The sequence below is a fragment of the Equus przewalskii genome, chromosome 15 (genome assembly GCF_037783145.1).
Source record: "Equus przewalskii isolate Varuska chromosome 15, EquPr2, whole genome shotgun sequence".
NCBI classification, from domain to species: domain Eukaryota; kingdom Metazoa; phylum Chordata; class Mammalia; order Perissodactyla; family Equidae; genus Equus; species Equus przewalskii.
Genome location: NC_091845.1, coordinates 34290644 through 34301960, shown reverse-complemented (window position 1 = coordinate 34301960; position 11317 = coordinate 34290644). Strand labels below are relative to the sequence as shown.

General features: G+C 39.0%; 1 long non-coding RNA gene across 1 annotated transcript in view; it reads right to left on the bottom strand.

Moving 5' to 3' along the window:
- Nucleotides 1-1130: 1130 nt before the first annotated feature.
- LOC139076151 (uncharacterized) overlaps nt 1131-11317 on the bottom strand; it is a 140428-nt gene continuing 130241 nt past the window's right edge. Inside the window, exons 2-4 of the long non-coding RNA XR_011527448.1 lie at nt 9994-10242; nt 7119-7195; nt 1131-3606 (exon numbers count right to left, since the gene is read on the bottom strand). This is a non-coding gene — a long non-coding RNA (uncharacterized lncRNA). The remainder of the gene's footprint in view (nt 3607-7118; nt 7196-9993; nt 10243-11317) is intronic.

Sequence of the window (11317 nt, the reverse complement as noted above, 5' to 3'; positions counted from 1 at the left end):
GGGAAATGGTTTTTACAAGTGAGAAACTCTTCATAAATGTAAAACTGGGCATCCTGAATGAGAGTAAGTCCTGATAGTTTTTCAAAGCTTTATGGCTAGAAACGGGGAAAGTGGCCTTTTTAAAGTTTCCAGCTGGGTCCTTGCAAGTCTAGAGACAGCAGGCTTAAATTCACCTTTGCTTGTGTGGCAGCAGCCAAAGCGGGGCAGGGGGCATGGACAATTATTGAAAGAGCATTTGGGTTCTGCAAAAAGAAACTGAGACCTTTTTCTGATGTGGGATGTTTGCAGACCACAGGGCTCTGTGTAATAGTATAAAACCTTCTTTGGGGGGTGGAGACATAGATGCAGATTATGCTTCCTTTGAGGAGAAGAGTTTGTGGTTGGTTGGTTTGATATAGGTTTTAGTGGATGGGGGTCCAGGGCAAAAGTGCCTACTAGGGGCCTCCCAATGGTTGAGATGAGCTGACTCCTTCAACATGGCGGCTGGTAGGAGGTCAACAAAGGAGGTATGGTGGGAAGTCTGTGGATGGGTTCTGCTGGGTGCATTTTAATGCCTTTCTGTTTTCCAAATGCTTTAGTACTCTCTTGTTAAATTGATGGTCTGGTCTTAGCTGTGCTTCAGGGAAATGAGAGATGGGATTGGGTCCACATTTGGGGGCAGGGAGTAGGTGGGACTGAAGAGGCAACCTAGGTAAAGCTGGTTGCACACAAAAGAAGCAAATAGGGATTCTGAGAGAAGAGTGTCTCTCCAGCAGGACCGAGAAAAAGATGAGAATCCCTAAGATTAAATAGGATCCTGATAATTTCAGTTTTGAAGAGAAATGGGATCCTTGATGCTAGGTGTTTATGAGGCAGGCGGTCAGGTGGTCATTACAGGCATACACTGAAGGCAGATTTCCTAGGTCTCACCCTGGCATCACCACTCACCTGCGCGTCAGTGGTCAAGCTGCTTAACCTCTCTATACTGCAGTTTCCACAAATGTTAAAATGGAGATAGTGAAAATACCTACGTCAAGGGCTTTACATGAGGACTAAATGAGATAATGGATGTTAAGTAGGCAAAGCACTTGGTATAGTGCATGAAACATCAGAAATGCTCAATAAATAAGAAATTTCATCACAAGTATACCTTGTTTTATTTCACTTTGCTTTATTATGCTTCACAGATTTTTTTACAAGACCCTCTACCAGCAAAAAGATTCTGACTCACTGAAGGCTTAGATGATGGTTAGCAATTTAGCAACAAAGTATTTATTAATTAAGGTATATACATTGTGTTTTTTTAGACAATGCTATTACACACTTAATAGACTATAGTATAGTGTAAACATAACTTTTATACGCTCTGGGAAACCAAAAAATTTGTGTAACTCACTATATTGCGATATTTGCTTTATTGCGGCAGTCTGGAACCAAATCGGCCATATCTTCAAGTTATGCCTGTATTTTATAAACTGGAATTTAATCACACTGCAGTGGAAATAAACAAGACTGTAGATTTGAGGAAGAGAGTCAAAGAGGAATGCGTACCATGGATCTTCTCCTCCCACCCTACATGCAATGCAAGGCACAAAATAGACCCTCCATAAATTTTTCCCAAGCAATGCATCATGCAGACCAGGTCTTTCAGTACACTGAGTTGGGACTCAGCTTCACTTACCAGGTTGTTTTTCGAATGCTTTCTGAAATATCCAGTAAGTTAGTGGAAAGGTTATCCCACTGGGCTTGTTAGGCCAAGAAACACAGATGAACAGACAGACATGAACATAGAATATGATCAAGTCAATTCTAGATTGTCACTGTGCACCCATTCTCACCAAGTGTCCTGACCTCTGATCTTGCCTACGACTCTGACAGAAATTGCTCTGGTTTGGCTTGTTTATGTCAAGGAAGACCCGCTCAGCGTGAGGATAATTAATAGTCACTAGTAATTACAACACCAGGCTGGGGGAGCTGGTTTCTTTGCCAGACTCCATATGAATATTCAGGAGCGGCAGGGTCAAGGGAAAGCTGTAGAGACGTGAGCAGTAAACAGGGAAGATGCCACCACATTCTCTCCTCTTTGTCCCTTGCTGGTGGTGTTGGACAGAGAACTAGATAGAGGCAAAGCAAGGGCTGCAGGCTGCCCAATATCACAGAGAGGGGAAGGGAGGAAGAAAAGGAGGGGAAGGGGAAGGAAGGGGAACTTATCTTTAAAAAACCAGGCTCAAAACGCCATGTGCTCAAGAAATAATTGTTATCTGAGTTGTGATAGAATCAAATAAGCGTAATCATTTAGCTCATTGTCACTTTGTGCCCTGAAGCTGCATAAAAATGGATGGATAACGAGAGAGGAAGAGGACTTCTAGAACAGAAGCTGTTCTCTCTTACCAGGGGCCCCTGTTCTGGATCTAAAATACATAGAGCTCTCTCAGGGTAGAAGGGGAACCATCCCAAACCCGTCTAAGGGGCGGGAGGATGCTCGGACATGAAAGGTGGGATGACTGCTCTAAAGGGACTTATCCAGGCTCTATTTCTTGGGAGGGGGTTTGGAGTAGGTTCTAGATGACCTTCAAGCAACATCTGGATTTCGACATGTAAACTTAGGTCTGGTCAGGATCATTGTAGATCCCAGTTACAGCTATGGTGTGGATTTAAGTTGCATCTCTGACCAAACATGCTAATTCCATTACCTCCAAATGTACAGAATTGATAATTAAGGGGAGGGAATTAACTTTTTCAGTATCTTTTGTGTGCTAGGCACTGTGCTGGATGCATCATGTTTAATCTTTCAACAGCACTGGGAAGTAGATAGTCCATTTTACAGATGAGGAAACTGAAGTTCAGACAGGGTCTTGGTCACAGTCTTGCAGCTAGGGAGTGGTGGAGCTAGGATTATGAACTTGCTCTGCATGCTCTTTCCTCTATAGAGGAGAGTCACAGGCTGGCTGGGGGAGAGTGTCAAAAATGAAGTTGTGAGCTTTATAAAAAGCAAATGTGACACTGGGATGTGGATGTATTGGGATTAAGCACTAAACAATGTTATCCATTTATGTTGGAGACTTTTTTTCCATATTGGAAGCATTCAGTTTCTGCATGAACCTTGAAAATATGCATATCCTATGATGTAGAAATTCTACTTTGCATCTCAGTATTTACTGCACAGAAAAATTTACAAATGAGCACAAGGAAGTATGCCCAAGGATGTTCATTAGAGTGTTTCTGTGAGAGTAAAAATAGCTAAATCAAACCAAACAAACAAAAATCCTAAAAGCCTGTTGATAACGGGACTGAGAGGAGAAATTTTTCAAAGCAATAATAAGAAAAATTTCTTAGATCTGTATGATGACTTTTCAGATTGAAAGGGACATCTAGTGTCCAGCAAAACGAATACAAAATGACTTATAGCTAGGTACATTATCATGAAGTTTCAGAACACCACAATAAAGAAAACATTCTAAAAGCCTGTGGACAGAAAAATGAGTCTTCTATAAAGGATCTGGGGTCAGAAGGGCAGGTCTTCTAAAAGCAGCACTGGAGGGTTCGACATCAATTTAGCATTGCAGATGTGCATGGCCATGTGGAGGGAAGGTAAACAGTTCTCATGGAGAGTTTGCAGGTGAATTCCTGCTAGGTAGACAGACAACAAAACATAGAAAAAAGTGAGGCAATTATCAATTCCAAGAAAAACAAAGAGTTCTATAGAAAAAATCATATAATTATAGAAAGTCAATTGAGAATATCTAAAACTGAAAAAAAATGAATAAATAGCATTATATTTATATTATTTAGAACACCAGAAGAAATGATTTTTTGGGGAAAAGGGATTCAGGAATGAGATGAGGAGCTGCAGAGGACTACTGTTTTTATCTTAAAGCCTTGTGGTGCTATTTGACTTTTTAAAGTATATGCATTCACTACTTTGATAGAAACATTAAACTAAAATGCAAAGCTATTGTACACATTGGAAAACGAAAAAGTGTAAAAATTAAAACAATGATTAATCATAACCTATCACCCAGATATATCCACTGTTATTACTCAAGCATATGATTTTCTAGCCTTATTTTCTTTCTGCTGAAACACACTTTGATGGGATCATACAGCATTTAAGTTTTATAGGCTCCTTTCAAAATTTGACATTATATTATGGACACATCCCCATGCATTAAGACAAATTTTGTAGATACCAGTTTTGGTAGCTTTAGAATATTCCAATTGTGCTGTTATGTGATTATCTTTTTAAACTTTATTGAAGAATAATTGACAAATAAAATTGTATATATTTAAAGTGTAAAATGTGATGATTTGATATACATATATCTTCTAGAATGGTTACCAAGATCAAGATAAAACACATCTGTCAACTCACATAGTTAACACAGGTAACTTTTTTTTTGGTGCAATGCTTAAGATCTACTCTCAGCAGCTTTCAAATATACAATACTGTAATATTAACTATAGCCACCATGCTATACATTAGAGCCTCAGAACTTCTTCTTATAACTGAAAATTTGTGTCCTTGACCAAATCACCCCATAAACCCTTCCCCCAACTCCTGGCCAAATACCAGTCTATTCTCTGTTTCTATGAAATTGGCTTTTTTTTTTACTTCCACATATGAGTGATGCCAGCATTATTTGTCTTTCTCCTTATGGCTTATTTTACTTAGCATAGTGCCCTTCAGATTCATCTATGTTGTCACAAATGGCAAGATTTCTTCTTTTCAAAGCTGACTAGTATTTCATTGTGTTTGTGTGTGTGTGTATCACGTTTTCTTTATCCATTCATCCATCGAAGGACATTTAAGTTGTTCCATATCTTGGGTGTTGTGGATAACGCTGCAATGAATATGGGTGTGCAGATATTTTATATGATTATTTAGTGATTAATTTCTTAGTTAAATATATGCATTGCTCCAACTTTTCATTATTATAAACAATGCTGTGATAGATGTTTATATATATATAAATTGTTGCTGCTTTCATGATTACTTCCTTAGAATAGACCCCGAAAAATTCACAGGGATTCTAATTCTAAAAAATTCGTATATTTCTTTACTTTCTAAATATCCTTTTATTTTTTTATTGAGGTAAAATTGACATATAACATTATATTAGTTTCAGATGTTCAACAAAATGATTCAATATTTGTATATATTGTGAAACGATCACTACAATGTCTAGTCAACATCTGTAACCATATATAGTTACAAAAAAATTTTTTCCTTTGATGAGGACTTTTAAGATCTGCTGTCTTAGCAACTTTCAAATATATAATACAGTGTTATTAACGACAGTCACCACGCTGTACATTACATCCTATGACATTTATGCTATAACTGGAAGTTTATAATTTTGACCCCCTATACCCATTTCCTTAGGATAGACCCCAAGAATCAGGGATTCTTAAATTGGCATTTTGTTGTGGACAAAATATGCTATATTAGCATAAAGAAATTTAAGATTAATCTAAAGGTTAATTAATTAACTCAGACTTCAATAGTAGAAAGCAAGGGAAAACATATCCAGAGGTTGATCTAGTTTACTTTCTCATGCTAGCTTTAGAAATAGTTCATGAGTACATTTATAGTAATCTGTAAATATGTGTACAAAATTTTAAAAGGTAACGAAAAACACACGACTCATTGGCCGCAATGTTCACCTCTGCAAAAGGGCTGGGATTGGAGATGGTCATAAAGAGAACTGTAAGTTTCTTTAGAATATTTGAATCTTTTACAAAGAGAATGAGTTGAATTCCTATATTCTTATGAAACTCAAAATAGTCCTTCCTTTACCTAGAAATCTTAAAAAAGGTAGGATAAATTTTGGTCGCTTTGTTCGCTCTAAGCATGGAAATAACTTATATCCTTAAGGTGATTTATGTAGTTTACAAAGGACTTTCAGCTACCTTATTGATTTAGCTATCACAAAAGCCCTGTCAGCCAGGCATTATTCTCTTTTAATCTGCAAAACAGATAGACACATTGCACAGTATGAGTTAAACCCTCAAAATTCCTTCTGACTCAGAGTCTCATAATGAAGAAAATGGCCCTGCCTTTGTTCCCTAATACGCTTCCCCTGCTCTGTTACCATGCAGCTCATTCCTTCTCTCTCTCTCCCTTGCTAGCTTTGAGGAGTTAAGAGGCCTTGTTTGGGAAGCCCTGTGGCAAGGCACTGTGGGCAGCCTCTAGGAGCTGATGACATCCAGGAGCTGATGACATCCTTGGTTGACAGCCAGCAAGAAGCCCTCAGTCCCACAAAAGAAAGGACCTGAATTCTGCCAACAACCTAAGTGAGTTCAGAAGTGAGTCCTTAGCCACTCCAGTCCCAGATGAGACCACAGTCCCAGGCAAAACTCTGAAGTCTTGTGAGACTCCAAGCAGAGGATCTGGTGAAGCCATGCTAAACTCCTGACCCATGGAAACTGTGAGATAAGAAATGTGTGTTGTTTTAAGCCATTAAGTTTGTGGTGATATTATTACATAACAATAGAAAATGAACACTTATTCCATTGGGAGAATTCAAAATGTGAGGCACATCTCTGGGAGCAGACTATGTATAAGAAAGCATAAAATTAGAATACCCACTAGCATATTGCTCGTGCTTGGGATGAAGGTCAAGGTAAGTCATGCACCAGCCCCAGCAGAACAGCTCTGACCTTTCTGAACCAGGATCCTTTTATTTTCACCCTATGGAAGTGCTGACATGTCAGCTGTTTTTGCATGTGTGACAGGATCTTACACAGAGGGCTCAGGTCTTGGAACATGCACATGGTGTTTGTATAGCAAAAATAATGTTGGTTTGCAGGACCTACGTATATACGATTTTACTAGAGCAGAGAGCCCTTGGAAAAACCTCCCAACCCAGCAGGCTTGTGTTTTCTTTTCAAAGAAATACCAACCAAGCTTAATTTAAATCAATAGAGAAGGTAAAGGTAAAAACGGGGAAAAAATTACGTATGCACATGATAACAAAAAAGAAAGTGGCAGACAACATATATTTACCTGGGGGAGTGAAAATTCAACTGAAATGTAAGTGGAGCTAATTGTTTCTCTCCCAGAAATGTGGGATTTCTGACTAACCTCCCTATTAGGAGGCCCTAGCTGAGCACCCTTTAATTGAAAGGAAATCATGTACCTTGGACACGTCACAGTCGCTTGCTTACTAAAGGTTGCTGTTCTCTTTCCAGCACCTGTGGCATGAATTGCGATGGGCTAAATTGGAAGAAAAAAGAGCAAAAATATTACCAAAATAGTTAAAAGAGAGGCTGGCCAGGTGGTGTAGCAGTTAAGTGCAGGTGCTCCCCTTTGGTGGCCCAGGGCTCACGGGTTCGGACCCCAGGCGCAGACCTACACACAGCTCATCAAGCTATGCTGTGGCAGCATCCCACATATAAAATAGAGGAAGATGGGCACAGATGTTAGCTCAGGGCCAATCTTTTTCAAAGAAACCCACAATAGTTAAAAGAAAAAGCTGTAAGAAAAGATGGAAACAACTTACAGTGATCCAAATGGGAGATGTTAATGCAAAGAGGAAATGTGTTAATGTAGGCTAAAAACACTTCTGTCTAGGAAGAAAATGAAAAATTCCCTAATGGGTGATTCAAAAGCAATAATAAGCATAGTAAAAGTTGAATACACATCTATGGAATTAAACAAGAGTATTAAAAATGATTAGTTAGCATGTTGAGTCTTCATTGTGCTAAACTTTCATTCATTCAGCAAATATTCACATGCACCGCTATGTTTCACCACAACCCCAGGAGGTAAATAATGTTGTTAATTTCCATTTTACAGACAAGGTGGCTGAAAGAGGTAATGTAACTTGCCCAAATCACGTGGCCAGAAAATAGAAGAGCTGGGTTTTGAATTCAGGACCCTCTGATCCTAGTTTTCTCATGTTTAATGTAGGAAATCTCAAGTGCTATGATGATAATAGAAAGAACATGCAGGGAGTATTAAGAAAAGCCCAAATACAGATGGGAGCAAAGACAATGAGTTATTCCTGGGGGCTGAGGAGTACGATGATTGCAGAAAAATGCCCCCGGGGGATGAGGAGAACATGGGCACCAAAGATTCCAGGGTGAGAAATGCTCTCAGAATGAAACAGTGAGAGCAGTGTAAGGGGAATCCCATGTTCTTTGATTTTAAAATCACCCTTCTAACCACAATGCCAATATTAGAGAGAATTAAAGAGATTGCCTGCGTCAGACTCACTTGGGACTCCTCTTATACAGTTCCCTGGGCCCCACCTCAGACCATTTTTAACAAGCTGCCATTGACTGGGATGCACACTAACGCTAGGGAAAGATTCTGCACCAGCATATAAGTAAGGGAATGCTACTCACTCGTAGTACTGGCCATAGTAACTGAATAGGTTTAAGTAATGCTGATAGCAGGGTTAGCTCACTGGGGAACCCAAATCACATACTTACATGGCCCAAATCCATGGCGTGGGTAACATTTTTAAAAAGATCATGAATAAGGTGATATCACTTATCCTTTCACTCCTACCCTAAACAAGCAAATCAATGAACGAATGAATGAGACATGAAATAAGGTGACAGCATGTGTCCTGGGCTGGACTCCCTGGATGAAGCTGTTGTGAGTGGAGGTGACACAGCACTGGTGTTGCTGAGCCTCCACAGCTGGACCACAAAAATAGATGGTGATGCATGTCCTATCACCAGTAGCCAAGCCAAAGGGAAAACTGGAGGGACTGTCAACTTGAGAAATGCCTGAAGTTTGAGAATGTCTATAATAAAAAAGTTTCTATGCTTTTTTATCTCTACACATCGGGTGCGTTTTCTCTTCATTTTATTCTGCATACAGCATGACCTTTGGCACCGAGTCTCAGGGAATGGGTGGCTGCTCAGGAGGCCGTGGCCTGCCCCCTCTGCCTCTCCTAGTTAGATAAAGACCTTCTTTACTCGAAAATTTTTTTCCCAGCTGTATTCAGATATATTGGCATATAACATTGTGTAAGTTTAAGATGTACAACGTATTGATTTGATATACTTACACATTCCAAAATGATTAGCACTATAGCATTAGCTAACACCTCCATCACGTCACATAATTACCATTTCTTTTTCATGGAGAGAACATTTCAAATCTACTCTCTTAATGAGTTTCAAGTATATAATACATTATTGTTAACTATAGTCCCAATGCTGTGCATTAGATTCCCAGAACGTATTCATCATCTAGCTGTATCCACACCTTCTTTAATTTTATACTTCTTGGTGAGAATGGAAAGCAGCCTTTAGATGAACCAAAGAGATGACTTGTCAAGGAATCTAGCAGACCTTTTCCTCTCTACCATTTCTATAGAAAGGTTTGACTCCAGCATCTGTGTTTTATCCCAGCATTTCACAAATCTCTCCTAATACAGACCATTGCCTGAATCCCCGCAGCCTTGTACTTCTAAAGCATCCCCGCCGTGTGTTTACTGTTATTGCTCTCGCCAGCAGACATGGAACTGAGATGATATTTCCAAAAATAAAATGGCTCCCCCTTTCGCTACCTGTCTCAGAATCACACTGGGTCCTGAAACAAGCCGGAAACACCGTTCATAGCAACTCCCTAGCTGCCAGGAGATTTGTTTTCAAAGCTCCTGAAAAGCCGCATCTGATTCATCCTCAAAACCTACTTGTCAGGGGAATAAACACCCAGTGTCAGAACTTCTCGAGAAATCTAGTGATGAAAGGCCTTTAACAATGAACAAATTAAATTCAGTTTTGATGCCAGCAACAGAAAGAAAGTGAAGTGAAGAGGCGCAGAAGAGTGAGCACAGGTATGATTTTAGATAAGGCTGGAGATGAGTTAGACTGTTAATGAGAAACAGACACAGGAGGGCTTTTCCAGACAGCAGATGCCTGGGAGAAGCAGGCTGCTCTGGGAATGGCTTGCAGCAAGGAGAGGTGCTTCAGTGCTGACAATTAGCTAATCTTTTATGAAAATATCCCAGCCATCGACATCCACTGGAGAATCATCTTGGCTCCTACTTTTACCATGCAAGTCTTGCATCTTTTCTCCAGGCTTTCTATCCCAGGGCTGATACGTGCGCATCGGAATTTCCTTGTCTTGTTTCCACCTCTGCATTCCTCTCTAGCGCTGTCAGATCAAATGAACATGCTCTAGGTGACCGTTCAATACTTCAGGCTTGAGGCTTCTCAAAGCCAACATGTTAGATGAGCTCTCGCAGTGCAATGGTGTGATGGTTTCCATTAAGTACTGAGTCTTGCCCTGTAGGGATAGAGCTGAAAAATGCATAAATTATTTAATGTAAGGGCTTTGCTGATGACTGATAAAATCAAATTAGCTGCTTTGGGCTAAGGATGAATTTGAAACAGAATTTCCTCCTTTGAAGAGACAGTGACAAATCTATTCGATAGGTCTACACGTCAAGTTTTTTTGGTAGAAAATTTAACAGAATCGTTTGTTAGGCAAAGTGACTGAGAAGGGTTTAGGTTCTGAACTAGTTTTTTCTCCAAAATGTTTATTTTTGTCACATTATTAAAGCCATACCCACCCATACAAACTTTATTTTAAAAAGCAGAACAAAATTTCACCCGTAATTCTAACAGTCCAATCAAACTTCACATTTGGAACATTTCCTTCCAGCCTTTTGTCTGTGTGGGTGTATGAGTATACATATTTTTACAAAATTGATGTCATTTTTTATATATGGATATTTACTTTCTCTACATAGTCATTAAAATCTGATTTTAATGAGTATATAATATTCCATATTCTGACTCCATTTTTTATTATTGCCTCAGGATAATTATTTCACCAAAGGGTCCAAATAGTTTTAAGGTTCTTGATATACATTGCCATATTATTTTCCAGAAACTCTGTTTCAATTTATAATCCCACCAGTAATGTATGGGTTTTTAATTTTGGGGGAGGTCGAGTATTAAGCACTTAAAATTCACTTCATAGATGTTGATACTTTCCAAAATATTTGCTAATTTGCTAGATGAAAATATGATCTCAATGCTCTCTGAAGTGACTAATGAAATTTATTACTCTTTAGGCTTTCAGGTCACTTTTTTTTTTAAATTAAAGTAATGCATGAAGAGTTTTGCTCCCTTCTACTCCTTCCTGGCTACGTGATTTCCTGATTCACTAAGAGAGTAATTATGATAGGTATAACTAAGAGTATGCCTTTTAAAGTAAAAATACATTGCTTTCTGTAACCTGAATAGCTCCCTGGTCACATGTGATCCAGTCCTAGTGTGATGTTCAAACAAACATGCTACAGGAGTCAAAATCTATAGGAATTTTAACAACATATATCTAACTTTACTTGTCTCTCTTGAAGAACATTTT